Source organism: Mauremys mutica, chromosome 9, assembly GCF_020497125.1.
Source record: "Mauremys mutica isolate MM-2020 ecotype Southern chromosome 9, ASM2049712v1, whole genome shotgun sequence".
Classification (NCBI taxonomy): Eukaryota; Metazoa; Chordata; order Testudines; family Geoemydidae; genus Mauremys; species Mauremys mutica.
In genome coordinates this window covers 61,838,764-61,858,567 of record NC_059080.1, presented here as the reverse complement: position 1 = coordinate 61,858,567, position 19,804 = coordinate 61,838,764, and the positions used below count along the sequence as shown (strand labels likewise).

Sequence of the window (19,804 nt, the reverse complement as noted above, 5' to 3'; positions counted from 1 at the left end):
GAGACAAACTATCCAGCCATACAGAGCCCTTCTTCAGGTCTGGGAAAGTTACTGGAGCACCATAGTTAAATGCAAGATGGAACAGATTGTTTAGCATAAGTAGTTAGTACATATTCTAAGGGACCATTCAAGGTGAAATGGCCTGTTAACCCTCTGCAGTTATAGGACATAAGGAGCGGAGGGGTTAGTGGGTTACAGATTGTTGAAAATAAGTCATAAATACAGTGTTTCTGTTCAGTCGATTATTTTTACTGTCTAGCAGAGTTATGAATTTAAGCTCCCAGGCTCATCTTTTGAAAGTGGTCAGGTTTCCTTTCGGGGTGAGGACTGATAGGTCTGATACAGTGATCACTCTGTGAAAGGTGTTCACCACAGGTGATAGTGTGTTTTTGTCTTGTATATTTTTCCTTTGTGAGTTCATTCAAAAGTGCAGTGATTGTCTGGTTTCACTCACTTAGTTAGTGGTGCATTTAGTGCACTGGATGATGTATATCACGTTGTGATAGGCACGTGTAAGACTCATGGATCTTGACAGCTATGTTGTGGGAGGTGTTGATCATTGTAGCAGTGGAGATATGTCTGCATATTTTGCATTGATTGTTCTGGTCAGGTGCCACTGGAGAGACTGGGGGGTTGTTTGAAGGCCTAAAGTGGGTTATAGTTGTTTGATGATACCCTACATGGGTTCCAGTGTGGGGTGGTAGGTGACAATTAGGGGTGTGCAGTAGAAGGGAGGTTATTTCTGCTTTAAAGAAAGTTCTCTCAGGGTGGCCCAATCCATGATGTGATCTACTTCTCTGGTGGAGCGTCCTTGTTTGGTAAGGGCCGTTTTGAGTCTGTTAAGGTGCATATCCTGAACTTTCTCTGCAGAGCATATTCTATGGTATCTGAGTGTCTGGCTGTAGATAAACTTCTTTGTGAGTCTGGGATGGTTACTGGATATATGAAGGTAGGTCTGGTGATCTGTGGATTTTTCTGCATGGCATACAGACCAATCCATGGAATCTTAATCAGTGACTCAGATCTGACGGTGGCTCTCAATCTTTCTCCAACATTAGCCCCGTTTTCCTACTGGGAGCTCCCTGATACTCTGCCCTCCCATCTAGCCAGGACCGAACTGGAACTCCCCTGTAGGGCTGGTCAGAAGTTTTTCTTTTTCAACCATTTTTTGACTAGACTAAGTTTTTTGTGAGACATGTCTATTTTTCATGGAAAAATGCTTTATTCTGGAGTCAGGGGTGGGGAACAACCCACAAAATATTTCAATGTGCAAATGCTGTCAGGGTAGGTGTAATGGGCTGGCAACCACCTCTCACGAGCACCTTCTGGCTGAATGCATGCGCCTGCAGTCTTTCAGTTTATGGTGACCCCTGTCAGTGGTTTCTCAGGCAGGTTTTCAGTGACTCAGCCCTCCAGCTCAGCCCCAAACACAGTCTGTATGTGAGACAAAACAGACCCCTTTCAGGGTATACAATCCAATAGGGGCCTATCCCGTACCCTCTGTTCGTATCTCTGTAGCCCTCCATGGGCCCAGTCTTTAATTAGTCCCCATACCTCCAGGGCTTTCTCCTTGGAGACACTATTTTCTTTCAGTCATCCCATGGCTCAGTCCTTACTCAGTTCCAACAGTCAGCCAAGAGCTCTCTCTCACTCCTCCAGTCCCTGCCAGCAACTGTCTTGGGCTCAGTCCCAGCAGCCAGCCAGTAGCACTATCTTGCTCCCCCGGTCCCTGCTCGCACTGAGCTGTCCATGGTCCTGCTGCTCTTTCAGCCAGCCAGGAACACAGTCCTCTCTCCTCCAGCTCCAAACAACAACTGACTGTCTTTGGCTCTGCATCTCCTTTTTATATGGCCATACTGGACCCTGATTGGCTGCTTCCCCCTCAGCCATTCTAGGCCACTTGAAGAACCTCTCTTCTGCTCCTCTCTGTGACGGGGTGTGGCAGGACCCTGAGGCCTCTAACAGGTAGCCTCTGAGCCTAGTCAACCCCATCATAGTATCTCATAAGAGTTGTAGTTTGGGTGCTTTATGTTCCAGTTCTTCTCTCCAAGCCAGGCTCCCCTGATGGACTACATCTCTCATGATGTACCATGGCCAGGGACTTCAATGCTAAACCACCTCCCCTCTCCAAGAAGGGAAACCATGATCAGAGATGTCGTACAACCAGGAACCCCAGCCCACAGAGGAGAACTGGAACATAAAGCACCCAAATGGCAACTCCCATGATGCACCAAGGTGGCATTTCCATTTTTAGATTGAATTTTTCAATATTCGAAATTCCACTAGAAAAAAAATTTGAAGTTTTATCTTGGGAAAAACAAAACAAAAAAACAAAACAAAAACAAATTTTTGACCAGATCTGCTTCCCTCCCATTTAGCAACATATGCACAAAGTGGTCAAGACTCTCAAGTTGAGAACCCCTGATTTAAAACAACACAGGGATAACATCCCAAAACTAAAACTTTTTTCTGATTAAAAAAATTACTTTTTTTGGCAAATTGAGCAGGCTGCTGAGCTTTCTGAAGTGCAAGCAGCAGAAATTGCGTTTTTAAACATTATTGATACATTCAAGAACACTTGTATCAGTTCCTTATTAAAAGAAAGTGGATCTCCAAAATATTATTTTTTAATATACAGTATTTGGCATGGGGATGGGGTCAAAGTTAAAGAGTGTGTCAAAACTGGGTAGTTTTTAAAAAACGTATTTCCTATCTGGGAGTTTGTTTTCTCTACCTCTTTCAACATAGTTAACAAGCTAAAAAATGTGAAACTGACTAGCTATGCTGAAAAACAGACCATACACAGTAAACAATTATAATAATAGAGATTATCTTCTTCTTGAAACTCCTTCAGTAACAGTAATTTTAATAAATAAATAAATCCACTGCCCATGCTCAATATATGATTTTCAAAGACTCATAAAACTCACTCAAACCCAATTTCCTCTGGAACAAAGAGCCATTTTGTGAGTTTTGTTCCAATGTTCCAATGTTCAGCTACCTTCTACTTTGCTCACAGGTCCAGGTTGCAAGAATGTTTCCACAATAGAAAAGTGTGGGTTTTTTCATCTCCTCACATTCAAGAATGGCTGAATGGCGGTGGTGGAGTCAACGGGGGAGCCGCGGACTTCGATCCCGCGGTGTCTGGATGGGTTAGTAGTTCGAACTAAGGTAGTTCGAGTTCAGCTACGCTATTCACGTAGCTGAACTTGCGTACCTTAGTTCGACCCCCCCCCCCAGTGTAGACCAGGCCCCAGACTCCATACACACACAGCCATATGTATCAGTGGGGTCCTCATGGAACAACAGCTGAGGGAAGTGGGGCCTGCCTCAAAGTCTCATTTGGTATGTGGGGTCTCCTAGCATAAAGGACAGCAGGGAAGGCAGCATAATAGTCCTTCTCCCTACCACCAGGCTCCAGAGCAATCCGCTATGAATAGGGCCCATCAGCCCGAAGAGCCTTCCACCCCTCATCAGGCCACTGAGGTGGGAAGACAGCTGCCAAGCCCCTGCAGCCCCACCCAAAAGCACTAGTGTTTGGAAGGTGAAGCTGCCATTGGGAACCATCACACAGGTCTGCAAGGATTCCTGCTGCCCCAGCGCTGTAGGCCGCCAGAAAAGGCTCTTGTGCAGAGAGGAGAGGAGCCTGGATCAATAAAGAGCTAGTGGGAAGAGTTCCTTGACCCTTCCCCTACTTCCTCCACACACACACGTCTTGATTTGTAACCAACTGCAGTGAGTGCCTATTTGCACAACTTGTTCTGAATGGAGCCTTCTGGATATAAACTCCTACTTGTTAAGAAAACTGGAGATGGTTTCAAGCCATCCTTCACACCAGCAGCGAATGCACAATTTTTTTAGTGGTAGCCATGCTACTCGTTTTTTGTTTTTGTTTTTTTTCACAAATTTTTTGACACTCTAAGATTTATAAATTTGAAAACTGAAGAATAACATTAGTCACTTGGATTGTAAACTCTCTGGGGCAGGGACCGACTTTTAGTTCTCTGTTCGTAAAGTGCCTAGCACATTTAATTAAGTTTATCTGCGCAACCTTACAATGGCCCCCTTTTGTATGTATTATCATACCATCTATAATTACGTGGGCATATACAATTTTTTCCACAGGACCCCTGCCAGATTAATATGCTGAATGGGCCCACACTGGAGATGACTCAAAGCTGTGTAGTGAAGACAACAGTTGTCTGTAGAATCCCTGCTTCATTTTTGGCAGAAGTTGGAAAATGTGTCATGAATGAGGCAAGGGATTGCAGAAAGGGGAAGGATGGTTTCATGTTTAAGGCAGTTGAATGCTGCCCTGGGAAACTGGATTCTACCCCTGCCTCGCCGTAGAATTCCTATGTGATGCCGGGCAAGCTACTTAAACCAAATTTTTAACTGTGTTCCTCATTTTCTACATGCCCGACTTCAGCCCCTGGGATCTGATCTGCAGAAGTGCCGAGCACTCACAGCTGCAACTGAAGACAAAGGAAGCTGTGCTTTGAACATATAAATTGCTATATAATGCAAAGTACCCTGAAAAATCAGGTCTTAGGCACCTCAAACTGGGCACCCAAAATTGGTGGATATTTTTTACCTCCATTTCTCTGTGCCTTGGCTCCCATCCACAAAAAGGGATAACACCCCACCCCCTACACTTACAGGGGTTTTGGGAAAATAAATTCACCAGTGTTTGTGAAGCTGTCAGATAGTATAATGATGAGTGCCATAGAAAAGCCCCGGAAGAAATTAATATTTCTGCCTTCAGAGCAAGGTTTGAATAGAGACCGGTAAATAAGACCTACGGCCACATATTGAACAGTGAGGATAAAATATTATTTAAAAGCTTCTCCTTAAGAGAGCACCATCCGTTATGTGCCCTGAGTCAGGGAGGAGTTTTGTGAAAAGAAATAGCAAGTGATCATGTAATTAAAGAATGTTATAGTGCCTATGCACAAGGGGACCAAAACTAAGGCTGCGCAGGCAATCTGAATTCTGGCATTTATTAACTTTTGAGTGTTTGATTTTGCAACCCTTATGTTCTTTTACCGCAGGAAGCATTTGTGAATAATTAAAGTATAAATTTAAATAGCTCAACTAATAACACACAGCTATGTACTGTGGATATGATACCATCACTAGGAGAAGATTAACCTTTGCATTTCCTTTTGTGTGTGCATGCAGGTATTTAAATTCTTAGTTTTAACCAGACACTAATACAGTTAACATTGTTACGGTGCTGCCTGTGCTACAAAATGGAACCTTGTTATAATCAGATCTCCTGATATTGTGGTATATGTAGAGTAGACTGGGCCTGTCTTTAAGCAAGCATACTCCATGGACTGTGTTCACATTTTATGTATTTTTTTTAAATCCTCCACACGGTTCAGATGTACACCTTCATTACTTCTGATTGTCTCAAAAAAAAAAAAAAAAAGACTGCAGGGAAAGGGGTCTGCAGACACCAGGCACTGTAGCAAATAATAAAGACCATCAAGGAAACTCTTCCCCCTTCATTAAGACAACTGCTAGGACAGAATAAGAAATGTTTCAGACTGCTGTAATTCATTCCAGTGGAATCTCTCTCATGTAGCTTATCCTTGCACAAAAGATGCTATCAACATCCAAAATAAGTAATTTTGCGGAAATAAAACCATTTCAGCGGAATATGATGCAAAAACCTTAGAAATCTGAATGCCATTCTATGAATATGAAAGGACTAAAAGGACGCATTCTTCAAGAGCACTAGTTTTTAGTGAAACAGCAGCGAGCCCTATAGCATTCTACCCTTATGGAGAACAGCATATGCAACAGTGCTGGATGGCAGTATATGCAGATAAGACTAATAAACCTAACAAGCTTAGGAGAAACTGAAGGGTTCCCTGCTCCCCTTCAAGTGGAAAAGAGGCTTAAAATTAGATTAAAATACAACCAGCATGCTCCACAGTACACTATAGATAAGTGTTCAATCTGCTGTGACAAGCAAGACAATCTTACTTACTGCTAATTCCTTGCTCTGTACCCTTTGTCTCCCCATCCTCTGAACAGAGACATTCAAGTATCATGGCTCCACCTACCAGCATCAAGCAGGCAGAATATCTGCCAGTCAAGCACTGTGTACAAGGCCCCAGCCCACTGTCTTCCTAGCAGTTAGAAAACATCCAGAGTGATAGGAAGAAAGGAGTATAGAGAAAATACAGGAGAGAAGAATGCAGATGGAAAGAGAGCAGAATGTATGATGTCAGGAAAGAATGAGAGAGAGATGACAAAAGGAATTACAGGTGAGTAATTTTCCCTTGTCATACATCCCTCTTCCATCATATGAACAAAAACATTTGATAACTGACAAAGGGTGTAGCAAAGGGAGGTCTTACCTTAGCATGTAGCCTGTAGGACTTTACAACCAAAGGAGGCAAAACACATCCAGCTGATGGTCTCATATGCAAGTCCTGGGAGATGACCAAGCCTGCACACATGAGATGTGGAGGCTTCTGTCCTCATTGTCCATGACATGGAAAGAGCCCAGGACAAGTGGTTATGGAGCTGGAGCTGTTTGCTGACCATCATCTTGGTCATCAGCCCATAAAATAAACACCTTAGCTGTAAATATACTAGGCTGTGTTGGCTAAAGTTTCCCACTGTCACTACCACTTTATCACTAGTGGAGCTGAAACAACAAAGGAGGTAGCAGCAATTATTTTACATGATGTTTAATTCAAGTAGGCCTACATTGAACTCAATGGAGTTACACCTGTGTTAGGAAAATTAGAATCAGGCCCGTGATGTTCACTGAAGGAATAAGTCAGGTGACAGCCAAAAGGCCATCTCCTTAGGAGAAAACTGACCATACAGGGGTTATGACAAGAAAATTCCACTCACCCACCTATATAGCAAAAGTTATCATGACCAAAGAGGCCAACTCATGAGTTTAAGAGGGGTTCCTTCCAGTGGCTCATATGCAGGAGCCACAAGCCCAGCAATATCAAGAGAGATTCCACTGACGAACAACTGAACTGGATCAGTATCACTGCAGTAAGAAGTGAGAGAGTCTCCTGAAACAAACCTATGATCTATCTCTGCCAGCAACAAACCCACAAACAGCGGATTAAAATTAGCTCTGAGGGCAATGACTAAAATCATACATGAAGCCTGCAAGGGGGAAGTGAAAGCCATCGTGAAGGGAACCAGCATGGGTGAAGATGTTTCTCTTGGGCCTGGTCTACACTAGGACTTTAATTCGAATTTAGCAGCGTTAAATCGAATTAACCGCGCACCCGTCCACACCAGGAAGCCATTTAATTCGACATAGAGGGCTCTTTAGTTCGAATTCTGTACTCCTCCCCGACGAGGGGAGTAGCGCTAAATTCGACATGGCTATGTCGAATTAGGCTAGGTGTGGATGCAAATCGAACTTAGTAGCTCCGGGAGCTATCCCACAGTGCACCACTCTGTTGACGCTCTGGACAGCAGTCCGAGCTTCGATGTTCTGACCAGCCACACAGGAAAAGCCCCGGGAAAATTTAAATTCCTTTTCCTGTCTGGACAGTTTGAATCTCATTTTGTGGTTGGACATCGGGGCGAGCTCAGCAGCACCGGCAGCAATGCAGAGCTCTCCAGCAGAGGAGTTCATGTAATCTCTGAATAGAAAGAGGGACCCAGCATAGACTGACCGGGAAGTCTTGGATCTGATCGGTGTGCGGGGCGAGGAGTCTGTGCTTTCGGAGCTGCGCTCCAAAAAACGGAATGCAAAGACCTACGAGAAGGTCTCCAAAGCCATGAGAGACAGATGATACAGGCGGGATGCAACGCAGTGCCACATGAAAATCAAAGACCCCAGACAAGGCTACCAAAAAATCAAAGCGGCAAACGGACGCTACGGAGCCTGCCACCACTGCCCCACCAGTGACCATGGACTCTGACGATGGGACAGTGTCGACAGACAGTTCCTCGGCGATGTTCACGGACGGGGAAGATGAGGAAGGGTTTGTGGAGGACGAGGCAGGCGACAGCGCTTACAACGCTGGTTTCCCCAACAGCCAGGATCTCTTCATCACCGTCACGGAGATCCCCTACCAACCCTCCGCAGCCGTTACCACGGACCCTGAATCAGGGGAAGGAGCAGTCGGTAAGTGCTTTAAACATGTAAACTTTTATTCTTAATATAACAGGAAGCTGAAGTATGTGAAAAGGAGGTCTCTCTATATATGGGGATAGAACAGAAATCCTCCTGGGAGATCTCCACGAAGCTCTCCTGCAGGTAATCGAAAAGCCTCCGCAGGAGGTTCCTGGGGAGAGCTGCCTTATTGGGTGCTCCATGGTAGCACACTTTTCCGCGCCAGGCTTTCATGAGGTACTCAGGGAGCATTGCCTCCCCGAGCACGGCTGCATAGGGCCCTGGTTTGTGCTGGCTTTCATGCAGCATGCGCTCTCTATCTCCTTCAGTGACCCTCCTCAGGGCGATCTCGCTCGGCGACTCCTGCATCTAATTAGGGGAATTACTGTAATGTTACGCCTGGTCCAAAGTATTTTTAAAAAATCTCCGGACAGACGGCATAGCAGAGACTCAGCACGCTGCTGCGTGACAAGCGTAACGGAAAGCCAAAGAATCAAATGGACGCTCATGGAGGGAGGGGGGACTGAGGATGCAAGGTATCCCACAGTTCCTGCAGTCTCCGAAAAGCATTTGCATTCTTGGCTGATCTCCCAATACCTGTACGGTCAAACACATTGTCCGTGGCGGTTCAGGGCATAGCTCGTCAATGTACCCCCCTCCCCCACCCCCAGAAGGAAAAGGAAAAAAATCGTCTCTTGACTCTTTTAAATGTCACCCTATGTGTACTGAATGCTGCTGGTAGATGCGATGCTGCGGCACTGTACTGTAGCATCCTTTCCGCCCCCCCCGCCTCATGGGTGGCTGATGGTGCAATAAGACTGATATCCGTCGTCATCATCATCATCAGCCTTGCTGTAGATGGTGTAGTGCAATACGACTGGTACCCGTCCTCATCATCAGCCCATAAGTAGACGGCCTGCTAACCGTCTTCATCATAGCAACAGGGGGCTGAGCTCCATCAGCCCTCGCCCTTCATGTGTAAAGAAAAGATTCTGTACTGCCTGGACTGTCATAGCAGCAGGATGCTGTTTTCCTCTCCCACCACACTGCTTAATGTCCTGTCTGGACAATCATAGCAGCTGGAGGCTGCCTTCCCCTCATTTCATTTCAGTAACAAGTCACTGTTTCTTATTCCTGCATTCTTTATTACTTTAGCACACAAATCAGGGGACACTGCAACGGTAGCCCGGGAAGGCTGGGGGAGGAGGGAAGCAACAGGTGGGGTTGTTGCAGGAGCACCCCCTGTGAATGCCATGCAGCTCATCATTCCTGCATAATCTGACACGAAGCGGCTGTGCTCTCTGGTTCTCTGACACACTGGATCTCTACTACACTAGCCCCATCTTCTATGCAGGAATTATTCTATTTTTAGATACCATAAAGGAGGGATTGACTCGGGGATTGACTCGGGGATTGACTCCTGACATCAGGAATCATAACATTCAAAAACCAGTGGGAGAACACTTCAACCTTCCTAACCACTCAGTGACAGACTTGAAGGTGGCAATTTTGCAACAAAAAAACTTCAAAAACAGACTCCAAAGAGAGACTGCTGAACTTGAATTAATATGCAAACTAGATACCATTAACTGTGGTCTTAATAAAGACTGGGAATGGTTGGGTCATTACACCAATTGAATCTATTTCCCTATGTTAAGTTCTCCTCACACCTTCTATGGGCCATCTTAATTATCACTTCAAAAAGTTTTTTTTCCTCCTGCTAACGATAGCTCATCTCAATTGATTAGACTCTGCCTGTTGGTATGCATACTTCCACCTTTTCATGTTCTCTGTATGTATAAATATCTCCTGTCTGTGTGTTCCATTCTATGCATCCGAAGAAGTGAGCTTTAGCTCACGAAAGCTCATGCTACAATAAATTTGTTAGTCTTTAAGGTGCCACAAGTACTCCTGTTTTTTTTGCGGATACAGACTAACACGGCTGCTACTCTGAAATTCCCAGTTTTGTCTTTTGCGCCCCCGGCTGATCTCGGCCAGGGGCACCTATGACAGCAGCAGAAGGTATAATACAATACGGCTGGTAAACATCATCACCTTGCCAATTTACAATGGCATGGTAGATGCTACAATATGGCTGATAACCATCTGTGCTGTCATGCAAAAGCAAATGAATGCTGCTGTGTAGCGCTGCTGAATCGCCTCAGTCTGCGGCATCTAGTACACATACGGTGACAGTGACAAGAGGCAAAACAGGCTCCATGGTTGCCACGCTATTCCCTGGATTGCCCTGGCAGACGCCAAACGGGCTCGAAATGATTGTCTGGCGTTGCTTTCCCGGAGGAAGGAATGAGTGACTACATGTACCCAGAACCACCCGCGACAATGAAATTTGCACCATCAGGCACTGGGATCTCAACCCGGAATTCCAAGGGTCGGGGGACACTGCGATGGGGTGGAACAGGGGCAGAGTTTATGCTTTCCGGATTGCCTGCAGCAGGAGTGCGCACGAGATAGGTGCTGTGCATGCTCTTGTTCACAGACACAGACTAGACTGTGTTCATTGTTCGCAAAAATGTATCTTTGCAAGGAATTCACTCCCTTTTTCCCATCACACAGCTTCGACTGTCTCCAGACCTGCCACAGCATCCCCCTCACAGAGGCTGGCAAAGATTAGGCGGTGAAAGAAAAAGACACGGGACGAGATGTTCGCTGAACTTATGGGCTGCTCCCGAGACGAGGCGGACCAGCAGAGCCAGTGGAGGGAGACCCTCTCTCTGTACCAGCGCTCACACAGCGAATGGGAGGAGAGGTGGCATGAGGAAGACAAACAGGCGACTCAAACGCTGCTTGGACTAATGAGGGAGCAAACGGACACACTCCGGCGCCTTGTAAATGTTCTGCAGGACCGCAGGCAGGAGGACAGAGCCCCCCTGCAGTGTATCTGCAACCGCCCTCCCCCGCCACAAAGTCCCATACCCCCCTCACCCAAAATAACCAGAAGGAGGGGCACCAGGGGCCGTGAAAACTGTCACTGCACCCCAGCAGAGTGCTCAAGTACCCAAAAACTCTCATACCCTAAATTTTGAGAAGTCCTTTCCTTCCCGCCTCACCCAAGCCCCCGTCCCAGTTTCATCTCCTAACTGTCTAGTTGATAATAAAAAATACTTTTCTGTTAATTACTGTTTCCGTCATGTTCTTTTAGAGGAGACTGTGTTTGAAGGGGGGGAAGGGGGTTGGTAATTGGACAGGACAATCACCTTTACCAGGGTACAGACACGGGGGCAGGATCAGCAGGTCACACACACAGTGCAGTCAGTAGGCACCCTGGTCGGTATGGGAGGTGGTTTGCAGGTTCTGTGTGGGTGGGAGGGTACGTGACTTTGTAGCGGGGGAGGGGGGTTACAGATCTCATGCAACGGTCCCTGTCCTGGACCACAGAGCCATGCAGCAGAGGAATCTGTATCCGTCCTCCCTCGCCAAAAGGCCACATAGCCCCCGCACACAGAGTCCCAAAAAGGAGGGATGGCAGGCTCCGTTGAAACAACCAGTCCGGCACTGCAGACCGCTCAGGGAGCAGGAGCCTGTCATTCCTCGAGTTTAGAGGCGGTCTTTACATCACCGCACACCCTACCCAGCACAGTCCGCGTCCCAGTTTCAACCCTGTAACGCAAAGTCATCAATAAAGAAACCTTTGTAAAGTTACAGTGGAACATGTATTTTATTTTTAAACGTGTGTTGGAAGTGGGGGAAGCGGGGTGGACGGGATATGTAACTGCAGATGCTAGTCAACTGTAACTTGGTAAAGAAACAGGGGCAGGTTCAGCTTCTCTGTAAAGAAACTGAACAGTCACAGGTCACGCTGCCCGCTGCTCGCTGGTACTTAAAGAGTTCCTTGTCGCTGTGCAAGGCGCCTGCATAGGGCTTCACGAGCCAGGGCATTAGCGGGTAGGCTGGGTCCCCGACGATCACTATAGGCATCTGCACATCCCCAAGAGTTATTTTGTGGTCCGGGAAGAAACTAACTTCCTGCAGGCGTCTAAACAGAGCAGAGTTCCTGAAAACACGCGCGTCATGAACTTTGCCTGGCCACTGGACGTTGATGTTGGTAAAACGTCCCCCATGGTCCACCAGTGCTCGCAGCACCATTGAAAAGTAGCCCTATTTCTCAGCAGCTGACTGTGGAAGAGGTGGACGATAGGTGTGAGGAGTTGACAACGGCCATAACTGCAGTGGGCTCCGTGCTCGCAGTGCTGTGGCGCCCGCGCTGTCACTGAGCAGAAAAGTGCACGAACAGATTGCCCGCAGGTGCTTTCGGGGAGGGAGAGAGGGCATGATTGACGGTTCAATGATGACAGTTACCCAAAACCACCCTCGACACATTTTTTCCCCCAGCATGCATTGGGGGGAAATTCCAGAATTACAATGGGCAGCGGGGAGTGCGGGAACTGTGGGATAGCTTCCCACAGTGCACCGCTTCAAAAGTCGATGCTGGCCCCGTTACTGTGGACTCACACAGTCGAATTAGTGTATTTAGTGTGGATACACAACTTCGACTTCATAAGGTCGATTCCACAAATTCGAATTAAGTTGATTCGAAATAGTCTTGTAGTGTAGACATACCCTTGGTATCTGAAGCAGGGTCGTCCACAGGATTCAGAGGGCCTGGGGTCTCCGGCGGCTGGGGGCCCCCGCTGCCGAATTGCTGCTGAAGACCCGGCACTTCGGCGGCAGGTCCCAGAGCGGAAGGACCCCCCCGCTGCTGAATTGCCACCTAAGACCTGGAGCGGAAGAAGGCCCCAAAAAACTCGTGGGGGCCCCTGCGGGGCCCGGGGCAAATTGCCCCACTTGTCCCCCTCTTCCCCCCATGGGCGGCCCTGACCTGTAGTGAGGCAGTGTGGCCTCCCTCTGAGTCAGAGGGGGAGGAACCACCCTCCATGCCCAAGTGGGCGGAGCGAGGCCTGCCTCACTCCTCCTGCCGGAAGGATGTCACCAGGACAGGAAGTATAATGGGCAGAGCCTCCCGCTCAGTTGGAACGGCGACCCCGAAGGAGGCAGACGGACTCTGCTCACTCCCTGCCACTGACCCTGCTGCTGAACCCAGTGACGCCCTGCCTGCTGTGGAGCCTGCTTCTGCCACAGACCTGCTGGGACTGCCACAGGCCACCTACCCAGAGGGGCAGCTGACCTTAGTCTGGCTGCAGCTTTGCCTGAAGCACGGCCAGCATGTTGCGGTTGAGATCCCCACTGACCAGTGGCGGACTACTCTGTCACTGTTAGGGCTCTGGGTCAGTGTCTAGTGGAGTCGGGTGGGCCTAGACCCCACCTGCCACTCCACCCCTGGGGTGGAAGCCTCTCCTCATCAGGCCCAGTGCCTGTGCTTGTCGGTTGTCCGCTGGAGCTAGGATGCTCACCCCTGGGGTTCGTTCCATCTCTGCCACTAGAAACCAGAGCTCATTACCTGCTGGGTTTTCTCTGGCTCTGCTACAAGAGCCCAGGACTAATTGACTGCTGGGTTTGCTCCGGCTCTGCAACAAGAGCACAGAGCTCATTGAATATTGGACGTGCCCAGCCTCTGAAGCAAGAATCGGGGGCTAACTGACTACAGGATTTGCGCCGCTTCTGTCTCCAGAGGCCGGAGCCAATTGGCTACTCAGGGTGCTCTGCCTTGGGCTGAAGAGCTTGGAGCTACTTATGTCTGTGTTGGCCCAGACCCCTGCCACAAGGGCCCTGAGGCCATAGACTAAGGTGGGTGCAGCCCCTGCTTGAAGAGTCCCAGGGCCCTTGATGGTTGGCTGCCCAGCCCATTAGACCGGTCAGGAAGCTAACACCTATGCTAATTCCCCTGCTATTAGGCAGAGGCCCCGACGGCGAAGTGAGGCAGTGTGGCCTCTCTCCAACACAGAGGGGGAGGGACAACCACTCCAGCACTACAGTACCCCAATGAACAAAGGTAGGAAGAATTTCACAACATCAGAAAAATCTCCTGTGAAGCAGCCCCAGTCAGTCTTTACGCTGCTTACCTAAACAGTACGTTGCAGGAGACCAGAATTGTTCCCTGGGCCAGTAGAGCCAAATGGAAGAGAAGTTCAAAGGGGGAACCCCAGTATTAGACTCATCGCTTCCAAATAAACAGCCCATCAGAGTAATGGATGTCAGGGATCTAGCAATATCAACTCTGACTTTTTAGCATTCTAGGTATTAGGTAAGGGGAGGTAGCCCAGTTCCAAGCCATCCAAAGGTGTCTGTGTCTAGTGCTTTGGGCGCCAAGAACCTAGTGTGGATGCAAAGGAGGTGAATTGGGCTACTGCTAGGGACCTCATCCCAGTCTACATTGCTGTAAAATACAGGGGTTGAGATTCCATTCTCTGGGGATTGTTGATGATGACCATGCACTTCCCCTGATGATCAACCACTGCAGGGATACAAGACAGGCTTCAGCTCAGACTCCCATGTTCAGAGAGGAGGAGAGGAGTACAACTCCCTTCAGTCTGTTTATATATTGTTGTATCACATTAATACAAACATGTAGGAATGGGGGTCCGAAGTGCACAGAGCCCAGTATTCTCCAAGTTTGATGCTTAGCCTCTGCATGGGAAAGGACCACTACTTGAGCTGAGAGGAGCCCAAGAGTGTGGAATCCATAGGGAGACATGTGGGGCAAGTGGGCCCATAAAGCTAAGAAGGACAGTACAAACGGAGGGATATTCTTTGAACAAGGGGACACACTGCCATTGGGCCAAGAAAAAAGGCTGTAGGGGTTGAAAGATGTAGCCAGAGTACCAAGCCAATGCAGGATGCCCCTAAGGTGGATGATCTAAGCAACGCTTCAAGATTGCGATGCATACTATTTCAATGCTTTGTAGTCAGTGGATTATTCTTAAATTGAGGGCAGTCAAAAAACTGCCCCAGTACGCCTGTATGCACAAACTGAAAACTAACAAATCTTAGTTATGCAACCAGATGCTGAGGACGATTGCAATGAAAGATGCACAAACAAGGTTAGATTAAAAAGCCTGTGGTTACTGAAATCCAGTCAATTTAATTTACTGAAGGGATTGTGGAGGCAGGTTCTCCAAGAGTAATCAAAGATGTTCTGCATGCAGTTGCACTTTTACCCTTATGCCAACTTCTACTCTCAGAATCACATCCATGACTTGTACTAACTTTAACAGAAGCTGCCCATTTCATATATGACAACAGAGTTTGGCCAGAACTACCAGCTTAAGGCATCCTGCAAAGAATTATGCACATGCTTACCTTTATGCATATGGGTAAGTCCCACTAAAGACAATGGGATACTCCCATGTGTAAAGCAAATTACACACATGAGTCTTTGCAGGACCAGTCAGGGCCTTTGATAAAAGTTATCATTACTCACTATCATAAAATGTAAAATCCAAGATGCTGTGAAGGAAAAGAAATAGTGAAGCTTGCCATTTATTTTCTATCTGAACAAATTTCATGAGTTCTAAGCATTAAGCATATGATATTTTCTCTAATTATCTATCTAAGATGCACATCGGGCCCCCATTACCATCGTTATCGGAGCACCTCACCATCTTTAATGTATTTATTCTTACAACACCCTGTGAGGGAGGTCAGTGCTATTATCCCCATTGTACAGATGGAGAGCTGAGGCACACAGAGGCTAAGCACAGTCATACAGGAAGTCTGTGGTGAGGTAGGAACTGCACCCAGGTCTCCCAAGTCCCAGGCTAGTGTGCTAACAACTGGACTCAATGTAAATTAGAGAAATGTGACCCTCAAAAGCACCGGATACTCAAGGACTCTGAACTAAAAACTGGCCTGTACATTTCACTAGGACAAGTGACAGAAAGACCAGAGTCACTGCAAGTCACAGTATTTCAGTATTTCCCCTTCTGATCCTGTCTAGGGTTGGAAAGATTAGAAGCATCCTAAAATGACTGACCTTCCACTAAGACTCACCCTGATTTTTGAGCTCCTGGCTCCTGTGAATGAAGTCCATGATAAAGCATAAATTCATATAAACTGACTCAATTGATACTTGGCTGTATGAGGCATACTGCTGAGGTTCATAAGTAAAACACTTTTCATTTCATTACTGGAAGCCAAATATCAATCTACATCTTTCAGGCTACCTGAGCAATAGATGCACTACTCAGCCTGCCAGAGTCCAAGCTACTTATTCTCTGGGGAGAGGGGGAAGAGACAAAAAGCAAAACAAAAACCAAACAAAACACAAAGCAAAACAAAAACTTTAACACATGAAGTTTAGGAATTTAAACCCTAAGAGTCAGGAAATTCCAGAGTGAAGGTTCTCACAGTAATCAGCTCATCTTCAGTGACATATTGTTCTGAGCAGTCTATGTAGTCAGCCCCCACTCACCCATGCATCACTCTTAAAAGTGGTGTTCTTCAAACACAGCTCTTTCTCCTCCTCTGAGTTGCCATTCCCTCATTTCTCACTACGGCCCCTGCCTTATGCACATTCCACAGGCAAAAATGAGGAGGCTAAGTTCATTAAAATTATTCTCTGTAAATAATTTGCTTGGCTCTAGTAAAATAGATTTGGCTTCCTTCTCTCCTCCTGCATCCAAGCAACTGGGGCAAAAAAATGCATATAACATAATATGAAACACCTTTCTTTTTCCCCACAGTGGTGAGGGTGCCAAGAAGAGAGATAATACTGCATTGTGCCAACTGAAAAAGAAATTTCAAGGGAAAATTCTGCCAATAAGCTGTAAGTTAGTGGGAAGTCATTCTAGAGAATGTTAGGTTATTTTTATATGAATACTTTGATTATCAAAGTCTCAAAAGTGACTGTACAAGTTGACAGTGTCTCTTTAAGCAACTTGCCAAGGTCACAAAGCAAGTCTCTGGAACAGCCAGGAAAGAATACCAGATCTCCCAAGTCCCATCCTAGTCCAGTACCTTGACCACTAGTTTTGCCATTCAGTTAGGAAGTCTTGCACCAGATCCAACCAATAATAATAATAATATGTGGTTTGTGGTATTCAGGCTGCTCTTCATTAACACTTCCTCAGATATATTAAAGCTTAATGATCAGGGATGAAGAATTGATTCTTTAAAATTAAAAAAAGATGCAAAGGTTGCCGAACATTTCGAACAATCCTGCACTATTAAACCCAGGCATGGATTTCAAGGTTTAAAGCAGGACTCCCCAAAATGAATCCAACATAAGTATGCAAGACCCATCAAACACCAACCAGATATCCTGCTGGGAAAACTAACATCATAAGGAGCCAGGCACAGTGTAGGCATTATATAAGTTTCTCCAGACAGCTCAGCCTCTGGCAATGCACCTCAGTTCTGACTTGCAGAACCCCTTGATGTCTATGTCATCCTGAGTCTCTACTGGGGAAAAAAAAGTTGCAGACTAACAAATACAAAATAGACCCCTGAGCCTGACAATCCTATCCCTGCGGCAAACCCCCACACAAACAGCCCCACTGATTGCAATAAGAGTCCTTGCAGGCACCAGGAGTAGGTCCACATTTTTTGGTTACAGGATCACATATAAACAGGAGTGCAAGTAGGGGGTACCCGCCAATACACAGTACCGGCAAGAGATTTTTAACAAGTATGGGATATCGGAAAGACTTGGGGCTAGCTCCCCGCTACAGAGAGTGGGGGGAATGGGGCTGTGCTCTGCTCCTTAAAAGAGCAGAACATGGCTAGGGAGGGCATTCATTCTTTAAATGGCTTTGTTTTTAAGTTTGTTAGCATACGTATTGTGCTGTTATGTTGGTCAGGAGTCCTCAAGAGGGGAGGGAGGGGGATTAAAGGTGTTTAAACAGTGTTTTTTATTCTGTTTCTCCCCATTGGTCTGAATTATATTTGATATCCATACTGCATCACATCAAGTCCAAATCATTAGAGGAATGCCTCTGCTTGCACTGACCAGAGGATGTTTGGATTCTGATATCAGCCCAGTTCTGCAGCCTGACGGGAATCAGGTGTTGTCCCCAGTGTAAACATAGAATTCTTCTTTGCAGCCAAACTAGTCTAACATGCATTTTGTTAACTGGAACTGGAGCATCAAAACAAAGAAAACAAATGCCCCATGCTTTGTGGGTGAGAGTACTATAAGTGAAGATTATAATGCCAGACGCTGACGGCCTTAAACCAGCCACCTCAGGAATCTGCCAAGAAGTTTGCTGAAAATATGTTCCTCATCTTAGCAACGGAGCTAAGACTTATCACACATCTGCCCACCTTTATTCGAATGACGCTCCTTCTGATCTGATAGCTCAGGCATTGTCAGTTTCATCCAGAACAATTTACAAACTTGGAACCTAATTGTATAAACCCTTAATCATTTGATCAATCCCATTGAAGACCATGGGATTATTTGTATGACTATGGACCACTTTTGTGAACTGGTAAGAGTTTCAGGAGTCTGTTCCTATAAAGGAAGTTGAATCCTCCATTGAAATGCAATGTTTGGGTACAACACCATAAAGCAGTTTAGGATACAGTTCTACTTAAAATTTGTCTTTTAATAAGTCATACTTATTCTTAAATGGCTCCTCACCCAACTCCCATATTCCATATAAACAGATTGAATACTACATATGTGGGGAGAAAGTGAGTAGTTAAGCATGTTGATGTTTGTATATACAAAGGGAGGTATCAGAGGGGACGGGTAGAGCATGGGGGCCCCAAGCTGGGGGCAGGGTCACATGGAGGGTCATGTGGGGAGGTCACGTGCTCCCCTTGTGGCCCTCCCATGAGTACAATACCGGCAAGAAATGATTTCTACTTGCACCACTGGGTATAAAAGAGAGTCAAACATTAACCCATCAACTACTCATGTCAGGAACAAAACAACATCTCTTTTCATTCAAATTATATGGAACTACACTTACTTCCTCCTGAAAGAGGATAAGGTCCCAAGTTCGATAACACGAGACTGATCACTTCTGTAAAACCATAAAAAGGAACAACCACAAAACCTTCATCTACTGACAACAGAAAGCATAAAACAGGACAGCTCTATGTTCAGAACAGAAACCCAATCAGTAAGGGGCTAAACATTTACTCCTTCTGGATAATATATTCCAAAACTCAGAGATGTAAAGCAAATCTGAAAGGTGCAGTGCATTTCTAGAGAATTAATGTCTTGTACACTGTCCAATCAGACTGCTGGGAATTACCTCCGCATTCCATTCAGTGTATAGTAATACACTGTAATAGTTACAAAAGGCAAACATTAAAATATAGTACTGCATATAAAATGTTATTGACGGCTGCCTGCTACTTTTATTCTTCTGTAACATATTAGAGTATAGTTGGGAAATAATAGCTCCTTCACTAATTTGGGGGGAGGGAATTTCAGCCCTACTGATGAATGATTTACAACATAAGTGTTAACTTGGGTTAATATTAGGAAAACTGCCAACTAAGGATTGTATATGTAGACCTAGTGCTCACCTCAAACTCAGTACCTCAGCCAATAAACTGTTTACCCTTCCTCCCATCTTCACTGCCCCATTGTGTGTGGCAGAGTATGGTGGAATATAGACTCACTTGTTCCCTCCTGACTGGAGACCCTTTCTGTTAAGTGACAAAAGATTACAGACAAGACTGATGTCACCAAAGCATCCACCCAGTTATGAAATCTGTAGATCAGACTCCCTCTCTCTGTTCCTAAGGAGAAAAAATGGGAAAAGTCAAATTATAAAAGAAAAGCAGAGTTTCCCATTGTCTAGGTATTCTTGGCACTGCAGA

General features: G+C 46.2%; 1 protein-coding gene across 7 annotated transcripts in view; it reads right to left on the bottom strand.

The window, feature by feature from the left end:
* The window catches only part of ST6GAL1 (ST6 beta-galactoside alpha-2,6-sialyltransferase 1), a 102,089-nt gene that overhangs the window by 58,166 nt on the left and 24,119 nt on the right, over positions 1-19,804 (bottom strand). The window contains exons 1-2 of one of the 7 annotated variants that reach the window (XM_045031285.1): positions 19,604-19,682; positions 18,943-18,996 (exon numbers count right to left, since the gene is read on the bottom strand). The exons of 4 other annotated variants lie outside the window; for them this stretch is intronic. The gene's annotated coding sequence lies outside the window, so the exon portion shown is untranslated. Of the gene's footprint in view, positions 1-6,371; positions 6,492-18,942; positions 18,997-19,603; positions 19,683-19,804 lie in introns of those variants that run through there. 2 more of the 7 variants (XM_045031287.1, XM_045031290.1) reach the window with 2 other exon arrangements.